Source organism: Orycteropus afer, unplaced genomic scaffold, assembly GCF_000298275.1.
Source record: "Orycteropus afer afer isolate SDZICR_OR568_19922 unplaced genomic scaffold, OryAfe1.0 scaffold00345, whole genome shotgun sequence".
Taxonomy (NCBI): Eukaryota; Metazoa; Chordata; class Mammalia; order Tubulidentata; family Orycteropodidae; genus Orycteropus; species Orycteropus afer.
Genome location: NW_006921932.1, coordinates 2,789,019 through 2,804,945, shown reverse-complemented (window position 1 = coordinate 2,804,945; position 15,927 = coordinate 2,789,019). Strand labels below are relative to the sequence as shown.

The following is a 15,927-nucleotide window of genomic DNA, read 5'->3' as shown; positions in this document are numbered from 1 at the left end:
TAAATATTTTATTATGTTTTTGGTGAAAATTTATATAGTAAATTAGGTTGCCATTTAACAATTTCTATACACATTGTTTAGTGACTGTTACAGTTTGCACAATGAGTCAGCATTCTCATTCAAGTTGTTCTGTTTTCATTCATCTAGCTTCCCTGGCCCCTTTCCCTTCTCATCTTTGCTTTGGGGGTAAATGTTTACTGGTCTTATACAGATGATTATTTAAAGGAGCACAGTGCTCATGGGTAAAACTGTTTTATGAGTCAATCTTTTATTTGGCTAAAAGGTGAGTAGCTTCAGTTCCGAGTTTAAAGGGTATCTCAGAGTAATAGTTTTAGGGGTTCCTCTAGTCTCTACTGGTCCAGAAAGTTGGGCCTTTCTTAGCAATCTGACTTTTGGTCTGCATTTTCCTTCCATTATATATGGGGCTATGTACTATGTCATCAGAACAGTTGGTGTGGTAGTCAGGCATCACCTAGTTCTTTTGGTTTCAGGATAGATGAAACCATAGTTTGTATAGAGTATTAGTCCTATAGACAAGCTTCTTCTTGAGCCTTTGGTTTCTGTCTTAGGCCAGGTTCTCTAGAGAACCAAAACCAGCAAAGTTTATATATACATATATACATATACATACACACACACACACACACACACACACATAAATTTATATCAAGGAAATGGCTCCCACAGTTGTAGAGGCTGGCAAGTCACAAGTTCGTGGGTTAAAGCAGGGGGCTTTTCCTGACTCATATAGCTGCAGGGGCCCTAAGATCAGCAAGCAGAATAGCAGGCTGCTGAGTTTGGTGGATGAAGAACTCGAGATTGGCAGGTAAAACAGCAGACTGTTGGCTCACAGGCTGCAAAGGCAACAATTCCAAGGTTGGCATGCAGTACAACAGGCCACTGGTTCAGCTTTAAAAAACACATGATGATAAGCTAAACACAGTATCCAGATCCAACACAAAGTCCCAGAATCTAATCTTCCCAGGATTTTCATATACATGTGAATGCATGAAGCAGGCCACACCTCTGAGGAAGCTCCCTTTCAACTGACTGGCTGCTCACAACATATATCATCATGGAATGACTGCATCACAACTGCTTAAACCATTTAGATCATGGCACAGCCAACTTGACACACAACGTTACCTATCAAAGTTTCCTTCTTTCTCTTTTATTCTAGATGACTAGAGACAAATAATTGTATTTTAGATGACCATTCACAGGCTTTTAAGACCAGGTGCTATTCACCAAAGTAGGATGTAGAACATTATCTTTATGAACTATGTTATGTCAATAGACTGAGTTTGCCCATGAGACTATGGTCCTAAGCCAGTATACCAAACCCACGAGCTATTTCTTTAGTTATGTCTAGAAGTATCTGTAAATGTGTCCTGTATATGCTTTATTATATATGGATATATATGTAGCAAACACAAACATGTATATACATATGCCTACAGAAACACTTATACATGCATACCCATATATTCACGTGTCTTCCTATACACATATATGCATAGTGATGTAACAACACACATCTTTTTTGGTAGTTACTATTGTGTTAGAAAATTGTATACAGGCAGTTCCAGATTAAAAACAAGTTCCACTTCTAAATCTGTCCTTAAGGTCATATTTGAACATAAGTTGGAACAGTTAGGTATGATTCATATCTAACATCAGTCAAATGTTTGTCTTAGTATATAGTATATAGTGTGCCTTTCCATGCAGAAAAAAAAATCAAAGAAACAATTCCAGATATATTAAAACATCCTTAACATAATAATACAGTAATGATAATGTCCTCATGTGCACTGCAAAATAGTGCCTGCTCATTATTACAAACTCTGGGATGTAGTTTGAATTTTTAATAGAATAGGCTTTTTGGGAATTGGTTCATAATGTACATAAGTCTAATGTTAGCAACCTGGGACCATCTGTGAATCATTTATCAAAATCATCATTTATTCTTGTGCATTTCTTAGAGTCATCATTTAGCATGGCCAACTTGTGCAGACTTCAGCCATATTCAGTATTGCCTTTCTCATCACAAGAATCTATAAAATCTGCTATCTATAAAAGAGTTCTGGTGGCATAGTAAAGAACTCAGCTGCTACACAAAAAGGCTGGTATTTGAACACATCACCTGCTCCACAGAAGGAAGAGGTAGAATGCTTCCATACAGATTTACAAATTTAGAAATTCTATAGGCAGTTCTATTCCATCCTATAAAGTCGGTATGAGTCGGAATTAACTTGATGGCAGTGGGTTGGTTTTTTAGTACTATCTAAAAAGTGATTCTCCCTTCCATCCCTGGTAACCAATAAAAAATATTGCTTTCTGTATGTATACCTATTATTATCTTTTTATAAAAGTGAGACCATACAATATCTGTCCTTTGTGATTGAATTATTTCAAGGAGCATTAAGTCCTCCGGATTCATCCATGTCACAGGATGTTTTGAGAACTTATCATTATTCTTTATAGCTGCATATTATTCCATTGTATGGATGCACCGCAATTTGTTTATTCATTCATCCATTGATGGGCACTTAGGTTGTTTCCAGTTTTTGCTACTGTGAATAAGGTTACAATGAACATAAGTGTGCATATGTCTATTTGTGTCACTGCTCTTATACCTCTTGGATATATACCTAGGAATGAGATTGTGAGACCATAAGGTATTTTTATATCTAGCTTTCTGAGGAAGTGCCATACCATTTTCCACAGTGGTTATATCATTTTACAATATTATTAGCAGTGTATAAGAGTTCCAATCTCTCTACAACCTCACCAGCATGTTACTGTGTTTATGTTTTGATTAGAACCATTTTTGGAGGGGTGAGATGGTATCTCATTGTAGTTTTGATTTGCATCTCTCTAATGGCTACAGGAAAAAAAAAAAAGAAAAAGAGCTCTGGTGGCATAGTCCCTAAGGCATTTGACTGCTAACCAAAAGGCTGGCGGTTTAAACCCACCAGCCACTGCTTGGAAGAAAGACTAGGAAATCTACTTCCATAGGATACCACTTCAGAAATCCAAGGAGGGGTCACTATGAGTTGGTTCCAACTCAACAGCATTGAGTTGATGGCTACAGAGCTCTGGTGGCGTAGTACCTAAAGCATTTGACTGTTAACCAGAAAGTTGGCAGTTCAAATCCACCAGCCACTCTGCAGAAGGAAGACTGGGCACTTACTTCTGGAAAGATTTACCACCTCAGAAACCCAAAGGGGGGTGCTATGAGTCAGAATCGACTCGATGGCAGTGAGATTGGTTTATCTGTTTTAACGGCTAATAATCACAAGCATCTTTTCATGTGTTTTTTGGCTGTCTGTTCTCTTTGGTAAAGTGTTTGTTCATGTGTTCTGCCCATTTTTTATTGGATTTTTGTCTTTTTATTGTTGAGTTGTTGAAGTTTTCTATATATTTCAGAGATCAGACTCTTATCAGATATGTCAACATTTTTTCCAGTCTTTAGGTTCTTTTTAGCCTTTTCATAGAGTCTTTGGATGTGCATAAGAATTTAACTTTTAGGAAGTTCTAGCTATCCACTTTATCTTCTTTTGTTTTTGCATTTTCAGTTATTTTTGATAGTGTATTTATGCCAGATATTAGGTGTGGTAGTTAAGGTTATAAGCCAGTGTGGCTGGGCAGCTGGTGGTAGTTATTCCCCATGAAGAGACTGGCAATCAATTCCATGGTGGAATCTACCATGAGCAGCTGAGTAGCTGCTTTAGGGATGTGGTGTGCTTTCTGTTTACAAGCAGCAGCTTTGGGAATGGTCTACAGCTTTTGGCACACTTGAATCCTGCATGTAGCTGAGTCATTATTCAGCAGCCTGCCATGTTGTCTGCCAATCTTGGGACTGTTAATGGGACTTGAATCAACAACCTGTGGTTTGGTAATATTGGGACTCTGCCTTTTTACTTGTCAACCTTGGGTTTGTCAGCCTCAGCAGCCAGCAGCTGCCTGACTGAAGAAAGCCTCCAGCTTCGGTGAGCCAGCAAGAGGCAGAGCTGAAGCCCAAGGTCGAGGGGATTTCACGTAGCCCCTAGAGCCTGTCACTTGGAACTCGGACTTCTAGCCTTCAAACTGTTAAGAGAATAAACTCCTGTTTGTGAAAGCCATCCACCTGTGGTATCTTCTGTTAGAGCAGCATGAAGTAACCAAAACATTAGGATCTCTAGCATTATCCCTATATTATCTTCCAGGAACTTTATAGTTTTAGTTTTAACATTTCGGTCTTTGATATGTATTGAGTTAGTTTTTGCATATGGATACTGTTTCATTTTTCTGCAAGTAGATGTCCAGTTTCGTCAGCACCATTTGTTAAAGAAACTATCTCTTCTCCATTGAAAGGACTTCTACCCTTTGGCAAGGATCAGCTGTCCATAGCTGGATGGACTGACTTCTGGATTCTGAATTCTGTTCCATTGGTTATGTGTCTGTCATTGTACCAGTACAGGCTGTTTTGACTATTGAGCTGTAGAGTAAGTTCTGAGATCACGAAGTCTCCTACTTTGTTCTTTTTCAATAATGCTTTAGCTATTTAGGGCCTCTTTCCTTTCCATATAAAGGTGAAGATAAGTTTTTCCTTTTTTTAAAAGAATGTTGTTGGATCAGGATTGTACTATAGTCATAGATTGCTTAGGGTAGTATTGACACTTTCACAATGTGAAATCTTCCAATCCATGAGTGTGGTAAGTTTTTCCATTTTTGTAGGTCTCTTGTTTTCTGGCAATGGTGTTTTGTAGTTTCCTTTGTAAGTCTTTTACATCCAGGGTTAGGCTTATTCCTAGCTATTTTATCTTCTGGGGAGCTACTGTAGATGATATTATTTTCTTCATTTCCTTTTCTTAGTTTTCCTTGATAGTGTAGAGGAACCCAACTGATTTTGGCCTGTTGATCATGTACCCTGCTACTTTCCTAAATCCTCTTAATAGACCCAGTAGCTTTCTTGTGAAATCTCTGGGATTTTCTATGTATAGGATTATGTCACCTTTGAATAGGAATAATTTTACTTCTTCTTTTCCAACTTGCATACACTTTATTTTCCTTTCTTGCCTATTGCTCTGGCTAGGACCTCCAATACAATGTTGAATAAGAGTGATGATAATGAAGGAGCCATGGTGGTGTATGCCTAAGGCATTTATCTGGTAATCAGAAGGTTGGCGGTTCAAATCCACCAATCACTTCATAGAAGGAAGACTGGGCAACCTACCTCCGTAAAGATTTACTGCCTTGGCAACCCAAAGGAAGGTCTCTATGAGTCAGGATTGACTCAATGGCAGTAAGTTTGGTTTGGTTTTAGTCATATGTGTATATGTGTGTGTGTGTACACATACATAAAAGTTCTGGTGGCATAGTGCCTAAGGAATATGACTGCTAACCAGAAGGCTGGCAGTTCAAACCCACCAACCACTCCTCAGAAAGAAGGTTGGGCAATCAACTTCTGTAGCGATACTGCCTCAGAAACCCAAGGAGGGGTCGCTATGAGTTGGATCTGACTCAACGGCAGTGAGTTTGGTTTTTTGGGGCGTGTGGGTGTGTATATGTATATATGCATGTATATGTATATGTATAAATATATACACACATACATAAAAGGGAGCTCTGGTGGCATACTGCCTAAGGCATTTGACTGCTAACCAGACACTTGGCAGTTCAAACCCACCAGCCACTCCTCAGAAAGAAGATTGGGCAATGTATTTCCATAGTAATAGTGCCTCAGAAACCCAAAGAGGGGTCGTTATGAGTAGGATCTGACTCAACAGCAGTGAGTTGGGTTTGTTTTTTTTATATACATAAAAAACAAACTCACTGCTGTCTAGTTGTTTCCGACTCATAGTGACCCCTCCTTGGATTGCCAAATTGCTTCTAAGCATGAAATCAATTGATATACTAAGAGGATAAGAGTGGCTATTCCCCAGGTTCACATGTTTATTTTTGTCTTGTTCCCATTTTCAAGGGGAAAGTTCTCAGTCTTTCTCCATTAAGAATAATGTCGAATGTTGGTTGTCCTTAATTATGTTGAGAAATATTCCTTCAACTTCTATTTTGCTGAGGGTTTGATTTTATCACATGCTTTATCTGTGTTGATTGAGATAATCATGCGACTCTCTTCCTTCATATTATTTATGTGGTGAATTACAATGATTGGTACTTGTAATGTTGAACCATGCTTGCATTCCTGGTATAAATGCTACCTGATCATGATGTATTCTTCTTTTGAAAAGCAGGAAGAGCATTCTTCAGGTAACTAAGAATCAGTGCTTTTACTCCAATGTACTATTTTCTGTGAAACCACAGATAAATTGTCTTTTAAACACTTAATAAAATATGAAATGAACATTTTACTAAGGGGAATAGTATTGCTAGGCATGATAGTAGGCACATTTATACAAAGAAGTAGGTTTAATCTTGCTGGGTGAGTTCAAACTACCAATCTCTATGTTAGCAGTTGAGTGCAAACCATTTGTGAGACTCATAGTGACTCCCATTGGGTTACTGTGGCTGTAAATCTTTACGGAAGTAGACTACCCCAACTACCTTCTGCTGCTGAAGCAACTGGTGGGTTTGAACCACCAATCTTCTGGTTAGCAATCAAATGGCTCAGGCTGCACCACCAGAGCTCCTTTTTGTGCCACTTGAGAGACTTACTATTACAAATAATCAGTGTTTTAAATAAAAACTAAGTCCTTAAAATTTACCTGTTGCTGTCGTTAGGTGTGGTCAAGTTGGCTCTCACTAATAGCGACCATATGTACAACAGAACGAAACACTGCCTGGCCATGCACCATCTTCACAGCTCTTGCTATACCTGAGCTTGTCGTTGCAGCCAATGTGTCAGTCTATCTCGTTGAGGGTCTTCCTCTTTTTTGGTGACCCTCTACTTTACTAAGATGACATCCTTCTCCAGGGAATGGTACCATGACCCACGTAAGTGAGATGAAGTCTGGCCATTCTTGTTTCCAAAGAGCATTCCGGCTACACTTCTTTCAGGACAGATTTCTTAGTTCTTCTGGCAGTCCATGGTGCTTTCAGTATTCTTTGCCAGCACCACAACTCAAAAGCATCAACTCTTCTTTCACCTTCCTTATTCACTGTCTAGCTTTCACACGCCTATGTGGCTGCTGAAAATACCATGGCTTGGGTTAGGCACCCCTTTGTCTTCAAAGAGATATCTTTGAAGGCTCTTCAGTCCTTTAAAGAAGTCTTTTGCAGCAGATTTTCCCAGTGCAATAAGATGTATGATTTCTTGACTGAAGTCTCTATTGGTGTTGATTGTGGATCCAAGTCATAATCTTTTCTCCATTTATCATGATGCTCCTTATTGGTCCAGTTATGAGGATTTTTATTTTCTTTATATTGAGGTGTAATCCATACTGCAGACTGTAGTCTTTAGTCTTCATCAAAAGTGCTTTATTCATCTTCATTTTCAGCAAGCAAGGTTGTGTGGTCTGCATATAGCAGGTTGTTAATGAGTCTTCCACCAATCCTGATGCCATATTCTTCTTCATATAGTCCAGATTCTCAGATTACTTGCTCAGCATATGTAATGAATAAGTATGGTGAAAGGATACAACCCTAATGAACTCGCTTCCTGCTTTTAAACTATGCAGTAACCCCTTGTTCTGTCCAAATGTCAGTCTCTTGCTCTATGTACAGATTCCTCATGAGTACAATTAAGTATTCTGGAACTCCTATGTTTCTCAATGTTATCCACACTTTGTTATGATCCACACAGTTGAATGCTTTAGCATAGTCAATAAAATAAAAACAAACATCTTTCTGGCATTCTTTGCTTTCAACCAAGAGCCATCTGACATCAGCAATGATATCCCTCATTCCACATCCTCTTCTGAATCCAGCTTGCATTTCTGGAAGTTCTCTGTCACTATACTGCTGCAACCATTTTTAAATTATCTTCAGAAAGATTTTACTTGCATGTGATATTAATTATATTGTTCGTTAATTTCCACATTCTGTGGGATCACCTTTCTTTGGAATGGGTACAAATATGGACCTCTTCCAGTCATTTAGCCAGGTAGCTGCCTTCCAAATCTCTTGGAATAGCCAAGTAAGTGCCTCCAGCAGGGCACCTATTTCTTGAAACATCTCAATGGGTATTCCATCAATTCCTGGAGCCTTGTTCTTTGCCAATTCCTACAGTGCATCTTTGACTTCTTCCTTCAATACCATTGGTTCTTGATCACATGCCACCTCCTGAAATGGATGAACATTGACCAGTTCTTTTGGGTACAGTGACTGTGTGTATTCCTTCCATTTTCTTTTGATGCTTCCTGCATCATTCAGTATTTTGCCATAGAATCTTGCAATATTGCAACTCAAGGCTTAAATGTTTTCCTCAGTTCTTTCAGCTTCAGAAATGCTAAGCATGTTCTTCCCCTTTGGTTTTCTAATTCCAGGTCTTTACACATTTCATTATAGTAATTGGCTTTGTCTGCTTGAGCTGCTTTTTGAAATCTTTTGTTCAGCAATTTTATCTTGTCATTTCTTCCATTTGCTTTAGCTGCTCTTCACTCAAGGGCAAGTTTCAGAGTCTCTTGTTTGATAATTTCCACAGTCTGTTGGATCACCTTTCCTTAGAATGAGTACAAATATGGATCTCTTCCAGTCAGTTGGCCAGGTAACTGTCTTCCAAATTTCTTGGCATAGATGACTGAGTGCCTCCAGTGGGGCATCCATTTGTTGCAACATCTCAATGGGTATTCTGTCAATTCCTGGAGCTTTGTTTTTCACCAATTCCTTCCTTGCAGCTTCGACTTCTTCCTTCAATACCATTGGTTCTTAATTACATGCCACCTCCTGAAATAGATGAATATCAACCAATTCTTTTTTGTACAGTGACTATGTACTCTATCCATCTTTCTCTCTCTTTTTTTTTTTTTTTTAATTGTGATTTGGGTGAAAGTTTACAGAGCATATTCATTTTCCATACAGCAGCTCACATACACTTTGTCTCATGACATTGACTGCAATGACAATGCAAAAGCTCTCCTTCCATTTCTTCCCCATAGTTACATCTTCCCTGTATCCTACCCTCCCATCCACTTCCTTTCCCCCACCCCCAAGCTGTGTCCCTGTGCATACACAGCCCTTCTATTCTCCCATGATTGATCTCTCCAAGGAGTGTGTCTAACTAATGGAAATGTTTAGCTCATATGCCTGACTTTTGTTTGGTTGGAAGGCACAGGAGTGGGTTCAATTCCAGACCGAAAGGGCAGCTAGAGGCCATAATCTCAAGGGTTCCATCAGGTTCTATCAGACCAGCAAATCTGGTCCCTTCCCCCAACACCAATAATTTTGAGTGTTTTTCCACATTGTTCTCCCACTCTATCCAGCATCTCCTACAGAGATCCCCCTCCAAATGATTGACAATGGTAGCCGGAAACCATCTAATTCTTCTGGTCTCAGTCGTATAGAGTGAGGATCACATGGTGTACCAGTCACTTGGACTAATTTTTTCCACAAGTTTTTGGTTTTCTTCATTCTTCTTTGCTCTGGATGAGGAGACACCCATCATTGCTCTAGATGGCTGCTTGTAAGCTTTTAAGATTCCAGTTACTACTCACCAAAGTAGGATATGGAACAAAGTGTGTTATGCTAATTGAGCTTGATGTCCCCTGTGACTATGGTCCTGAGCCCATAGGTCCAACTACTCACTCCCTCTGTGTAGCTGGCTGTGACCAAGAAGTGACTACAACCTTGTCTTTTGCCAGCACTACCATATGACTGGGAATTCTTACAGATCATACAAATACACTTGTAGAAACACTGTCTGCCAACACTACACATGGTCATGGGCACACCCCACTGCGTAGGCATACCTAATAATTTAGCCTGTCCACCCATCTGTTGTTATTGTTGTTGTTGCTGTTGTTATGTCCCGTCAAGTCAGACCCAACTCATAGTGACCCCTCCTTGGGTTTCTGAGGCAGTATCACTACAGAAGTAGATTGCCCCATCTTTCTTCCAAGGAGTGGCTGGTGGGTTTAACTGTCAGCCTTCTGGTTAGTAGTCAAATGCCTTAGGCACTATGCTACCAGAGTTCCCGTCCACCCATCTATCTACCTGTATATCAATATTTGCCTTCACTGGCAACACAGTACTACATGTGCAAAAGGGTTCATCTCTGTTGTCTGTACCTCCCATGCACCTCTCTATGTCTTCCTCTTTCTCAGTGCCACCATGTTGGTCTCTATCCATCTTCTTTTGATGCTTCCTACATCATCCAATATTTTGCCCATAGAATCTTTCAATATTGCAACTCAAGGCTTAAATTTTTTCTTCAGTCTTTCAGCTTTGGAAATGCTATGTATATTCTTCCCTTTTAGTTCTCTAAATCCAGGTCTTTGCACATTTCACTATAATAATTGACTTTGTCTTTTCGAGCTACTCTTTGAAATCTTCTGTTCATGTTCAGCTCTTTTATCTTGTCATTTCTTCCATTTGTTTTAGCTACTCTCCATTCAAGACCAAATTTCAGAGTCTCTTCTGACATCCATTTTGGAATCTTCTTCCTTTCCTGTCTTTTTAATGACCTTTTACTTTTTTCATGGATGGTGTTCTTGATGTCATCCCACAAATCCTCTGGTTTTCAGACACTGGTGTCCAATGCGTCAAATCTGTTCTTCAGATAGTCTCTAAATTTAGGTCGGATATAATCAAGGTCATATTTTGGCTCTCATGGTCTTGTTTTAACTGTCTTCAGCTGGAACTTGAACTTGCATATAAGCAATTGATGGTCTGTTCCACAGTTAGCTCCTGGCCTTGTTATGGCTGAAGATACTGAGCTTATCCACCCACTTCGACAAATATAGTCAATCTGATTCCTGTGTATTCTATCTGGTGATGTCCACATGTATAGCTACCATTTACATTGTTGAAAAGAGGAATTTCCAATGAATAAGTTATTGGTCTTACAAAATTCATTCATATGATCTCCAGCATCATTTCTATCACTAAGGCCATATTTTCCAACTACCAGTGTTTCTTCTTTGTTTCTAACTTTCTCATTCCAATCACCTATAATAATCAATATATCTTGATTGCATGTTTGGTCAATTTCAGACTGCAGAAGTTGGTAAACATCTTCAATTTCCTTGTCTTTGACTTAGTGGTTGGGTGAGTAAATTTGAATAACAGTAGTATTAATTGGTCTTTTTTATAGGCATATGCATATTATCCTATCACTAACAGCACTGTCCTTCAGGATAGATCTTGAAACATTCTTTGTTACAATGAATGCCATGCCATTTGTCTTCAATTTGTCATTCCCAGCACAGTAGATCATATGATTGTCTGATTCAAAAAAGCCAAAACCAATCCATTTCAACTCACTAATGCCAGGATATTGATCTTTATGCTGTCCATTTCAGTTTTGACAACTTCCAATTTTCCTACAATTACACTTCATACATTCCAAGTTTCCATTATTAATGGATGTTTATAACTGTTTCTTCCAATTTTGAGTTGTGTCCCATCAGCATATGGAGGTCCCACAAGCTTTACTCCATCCTCGTCATTAAGGTTGACTCTACTTTGAGGAAGCAGCTGCTCCCAAGTGGTATTTTGAGTGCCTTCTGAACTAAGGGGCTCATTTTTTGGCACTGTATCAAAGAATGTTTCAGGGCTATTAAAAAAGTTTTCCAGTAATATATCAGACAGTGTTTCACTGCTATTCATAAGGTTTTCACTGGCCAATTCTTTGAGAAGTGGATGGCCCCTTCCTTCTTCCAAGTGTGTTCATCTGGAAGGTCCACTGAGACCTGTCCACCTGGGTGACCCTGCTGGTATTTGAAATGCTGATGGCATAGCCTCCAGCCTCACAGCAACATGCAAGCCACCACAATATGATAAACTGATAGACGAGTGATGGTAAAAGTTACCTATTTAATATCAAATACATATCCAGCATGGTACATAGTACTAAGAGGAACAATAAAGCACACAACATGATCCTAACCCTTCAAAGTAATTAACTACCTTATTAAACAGGAAGAGAGATGTATAAAACTCTCAATTATTGGAAAACAGAAAGGTAAATGTTTACATTTTCAACAGAAACTAATTTATTGGGGAATCCAAGGAGGAAAGATATATCAGCAGGTGAGAGCCATAAGGATAGGAATCAAGAGGTGGTCAGTTTTGAGATAGGACTTAAAGAAGGAAAGGACAAAAACCAGGCAGACAACCTAGGGAAATCAAACGTATTATTTAAAACACAAAGGATGTTATGGGCAAGGAAAGCATGAGCACCAGTGGGGAATGGCTGGTGTATCACTGTGTGGCTAGAATACTAAAGCAGTTTGGACCAGAACCAAAAGGAAAGGCAGCCTTCAGAGATTTCTGAGTTGGGCGTGGGGAGGAAGCAAATAAAATAGAAAAGATCTGAAAGATTCATCTGATAGTCTTATATGCAACGCACAGCAGTCATCTACTCTCTCTCAAACCTTATTATTCACTAGACTCTAACACATAAATAGCCTCTACAGTTTACAAAAATTGTATGCTTGGTATACTCATCAATTGTGCATATTTTCTCCTCATTTAAAAAGTCTATTCAATTCCAATATATGTTATTTCAAACCTAATTCAAATACTACATCCTCATTAACATTCTCTGAAAATTCAGGTCTCATTTATCCTTTTCTTTCCTCCAATTTCTAATATTTCAAAGTCTGTGCTACCCTATTTAGCTTTTAATTATATACTGTGTAGTATTGTTCACTATTTTGGTGTATGTAAGTTGTCTCTTCAACTAGATATTAAATTCTTTAAAGACAATAACCATGCCTTGCAATTCTCTTTCCAACTAACCTACACCATCAATCGCTCACTCACTCACTCACTCACTGCCATTGAGTCAATTTGACTCACAGCGACTCCTCCTGGGGTTTCCAAGGTGGTATCACTATGGAAGTACATTGCCCAATCTTCCTTTTGAGGAGTGGCTGGTGGGTTTGAACCACCAGCCTTCAGGTTAGCAGTCATATGACTTAGGCACTATACCACCAGAGCTCCCAACCTACACAATAGTAAGTATATAACAGATTATCAGTACATGTCAACTACTGATGGCACTGGGACACCAAGGAATGTAAATCTAAGATCAAGAATAAAAGAACTGAAAGAACCTGGGGGAATAAATTGGAAAGTGAGATGCTTTAGACCTAGATTAGGATATCACCTGCATTTACATGTATAGTAGCAACATGAAAAGGGATGTCAGCTGAAAGAGCACATTTGTAGGAGATGGGAGATAGAGGTGATGAGTTCAGTCTACAGTACGCTTAATTTTAGTTGATGGAGAGATATCTGAAAGAAACATCCTGCAGGAAGAGAAAACAAAGCAAAACAAAAAAAGGTATAGAGCTGAGATGTGAGATTGTTTAACATTCAGCTTTTTCCTTTGAGTATTTCTATAAAGTGATATATTATGAGGAAGTATGGCTTCTCTAGTGCCACAAATGTCCTGGTGTACTTTGTAGGTCTAGTAAAAAGATCACTGGCCACCAATTACAGGTAAAAAGAGGGACCTGTCCTTTCCATGTAGGTGAGGGAAATCAGGCTACATCTTCAAAGTATTCAATTGTTATTGCTGTTATGTGCCATTGAGTTGGACCCGACTCATAGCGACGCCCCCTTGGGTTTCCGAGGCAGTATCACTTTGGAAGTAGATTGCCCCATCTTCTTTCTGAGGAGTGGCTGGTGGGTTTGAACCGCCAGCCTTCTGGTTAGCAGTCAAGTACCTTAGGCACGATGCTACCAGAACTCCCAAAGTATTCAATAGGGTTGACAAAATTAAAGACAAGTCATCTTCCTAGTAAGGTGGAAAACCAATGTCTAAAATCATACTCTATATGTGGACTGTGATAAAATATTACAGAATCACAGCTGTGGACCATGATCCTAAAGGTGAGTAAGGCATACCCACAGAGGGTAGTTATAAGCACAGGCTCACCCACATAGCAGCTAGAGTGGAAATCCTCTAGTAAAAAAATGCTAGATTTTCTGAGTCTGTGACCTTTCCAACCCTGGGCCATTCTTGACTAAATTTTGGAGATCTGCTGGCCGTGGAGGGCTCTGTGGATCCAACCTATTACCATCTTGCTATGATAATCTCCTTAAGCCTGTGGATATGATCCACTAGCTTTCTGACTTGTGCAGTCTGTTAAACTATGCCATATTAGCCAGGTTCATGGTCTGGGCCTTACTGACTTGTTCTGCCTCCACTGTTCATTATCTAATGACTAGACTGTTTGCAAAAACCAGACTGATTTCTAGTTCCAATAATATTCTAGATCACACCCAAAATGACTGAAAACCTATAAACACTTTAAAAATATAAAACTGAACTGAAAAGAAAGAAGAGTATTACTAAGTACCAGAAACAAAGAGGAAAATGCTTGCATTGAGACTATAGGTACTGTGAGGAAGTTGTCAGTTTCTATAATGTATAACATTCTTTAAAAGCCCACAGAGAAATGGGAGATGAGACCAGTAGCCTATAGAAGGCAGGCAGCTGGAACTGAAACTCTCATGGAAAACTAGGACACTTGAAGGACTGTACTCTTAGTGTAATGGTTGGACTAGAAATTCCACAACTGAGAAATCCACATATAAACTGATGGACAGCTGGGGATATTCGTAGGACACTTGGACCACCCTGGAAAGATACTCCCATAACACATATCTAAAAGAATAAAATAAGCCCCTTTAAAATATACTTTTGATAAAATAATTATAAAACACATAACCATACAGTCTACCATGAGTGAGACACAGCAAAAACAACAAACAGCAGGATCAGACTTCCAGAACTAATAATAGAACAAGCAGAAGGTAATACAAAAGAACTTAAGAGAATTAAAGATGTGAAAGAAGTCATTTAACTCCCAATGAAAGTACAAGATATGATGGGAGTGGGGAGAGGAAATTTAAAAAAGAACCACATATAATTTCTAGAAATAAAAACTGTACCCACTGAAATTATTAACCCGATGGATAGAAAGTTACTCTTAATATAGTCCTGAGGAAAAATAGTTACAAACCATAAGAGTTCCAAGTCATGTAGCATCGAATAAAGTGGTCTATCTTATACCCACTAAGATTTATAGAAGGAGTTTACTTTTAGAATGGTCTTTGGGAAAGAAGTTGACTCCAGGACTATGACAGGGAAAATATAACATAAGCCTGGAGCAACTTACAGTATCATAAAGTAAAGAAATGTTGGTGGCTTGTTGAAAGGGCATAGTAGCCAATCTCAGAGTTCCCAATGGCCAAAGCTTGAACCGGTGGACAAAAGTAAGTAATAGCCATGAGATTATAATCTATAGCAGGAAATAAGTATTCACAAATCCATATAAATAAATGAGTAAATGTATTTAAATGAGGAGCAAAGATAGCTCTTCCTTTCAGAAGAATTTCAATTAATAAATTTAGAAGAAATAAAAGAAACAGAAAATCACCATTAGGCAAATATCACAGTAAAAACTGTTGCAGGTAAGATCTGCTAAAGCACTGCCATCAAGTCGGATCCTACTCATAGCGACCCCTCCTTGGGTTTCCGAAGCAGTATCACTACAGAAGTAGACTGCCCAACCTTCCTTCCGAGGAATGAGTTGGATCTGACTCAATGGCAGTGAGTATGTACTTTAAGTCCTAAGTGCTACTCTGACCTTTGAGCCTCATATGCACATGCACACAACTGCCGTCGAGTCGGATCCGACTCATAGCGACCCTTCTTTGGGTTTCCGAGACAGTACCACTATGGAAATAGACGGCCCAACCTTTCTTCTGAGGAGTGGCTGGTGGATTTGAACCACCAGGCTTCTGGTTAGCAGTCAAATAGGACCCCAAAAATCTAGCTGTGAACTCCCCTGCTCTCACCAGCTATGCCCCCCT

The 15,927-nt window shown here is 39.1% G+C and overlaps 1 protein-coding gene across 1 annotated transcript in view; it reads right to left on the bottom strand.

Moving 5' to 3' along the window:
• The window catches only part of FOCAD (focadhesin), a 502,178-nt gene that overhangs the window by 247,573 nt on the left and 238,678 nt on the right, over nt 1-15,927 (bottom strand). The window lies entirely within an intron of this gene.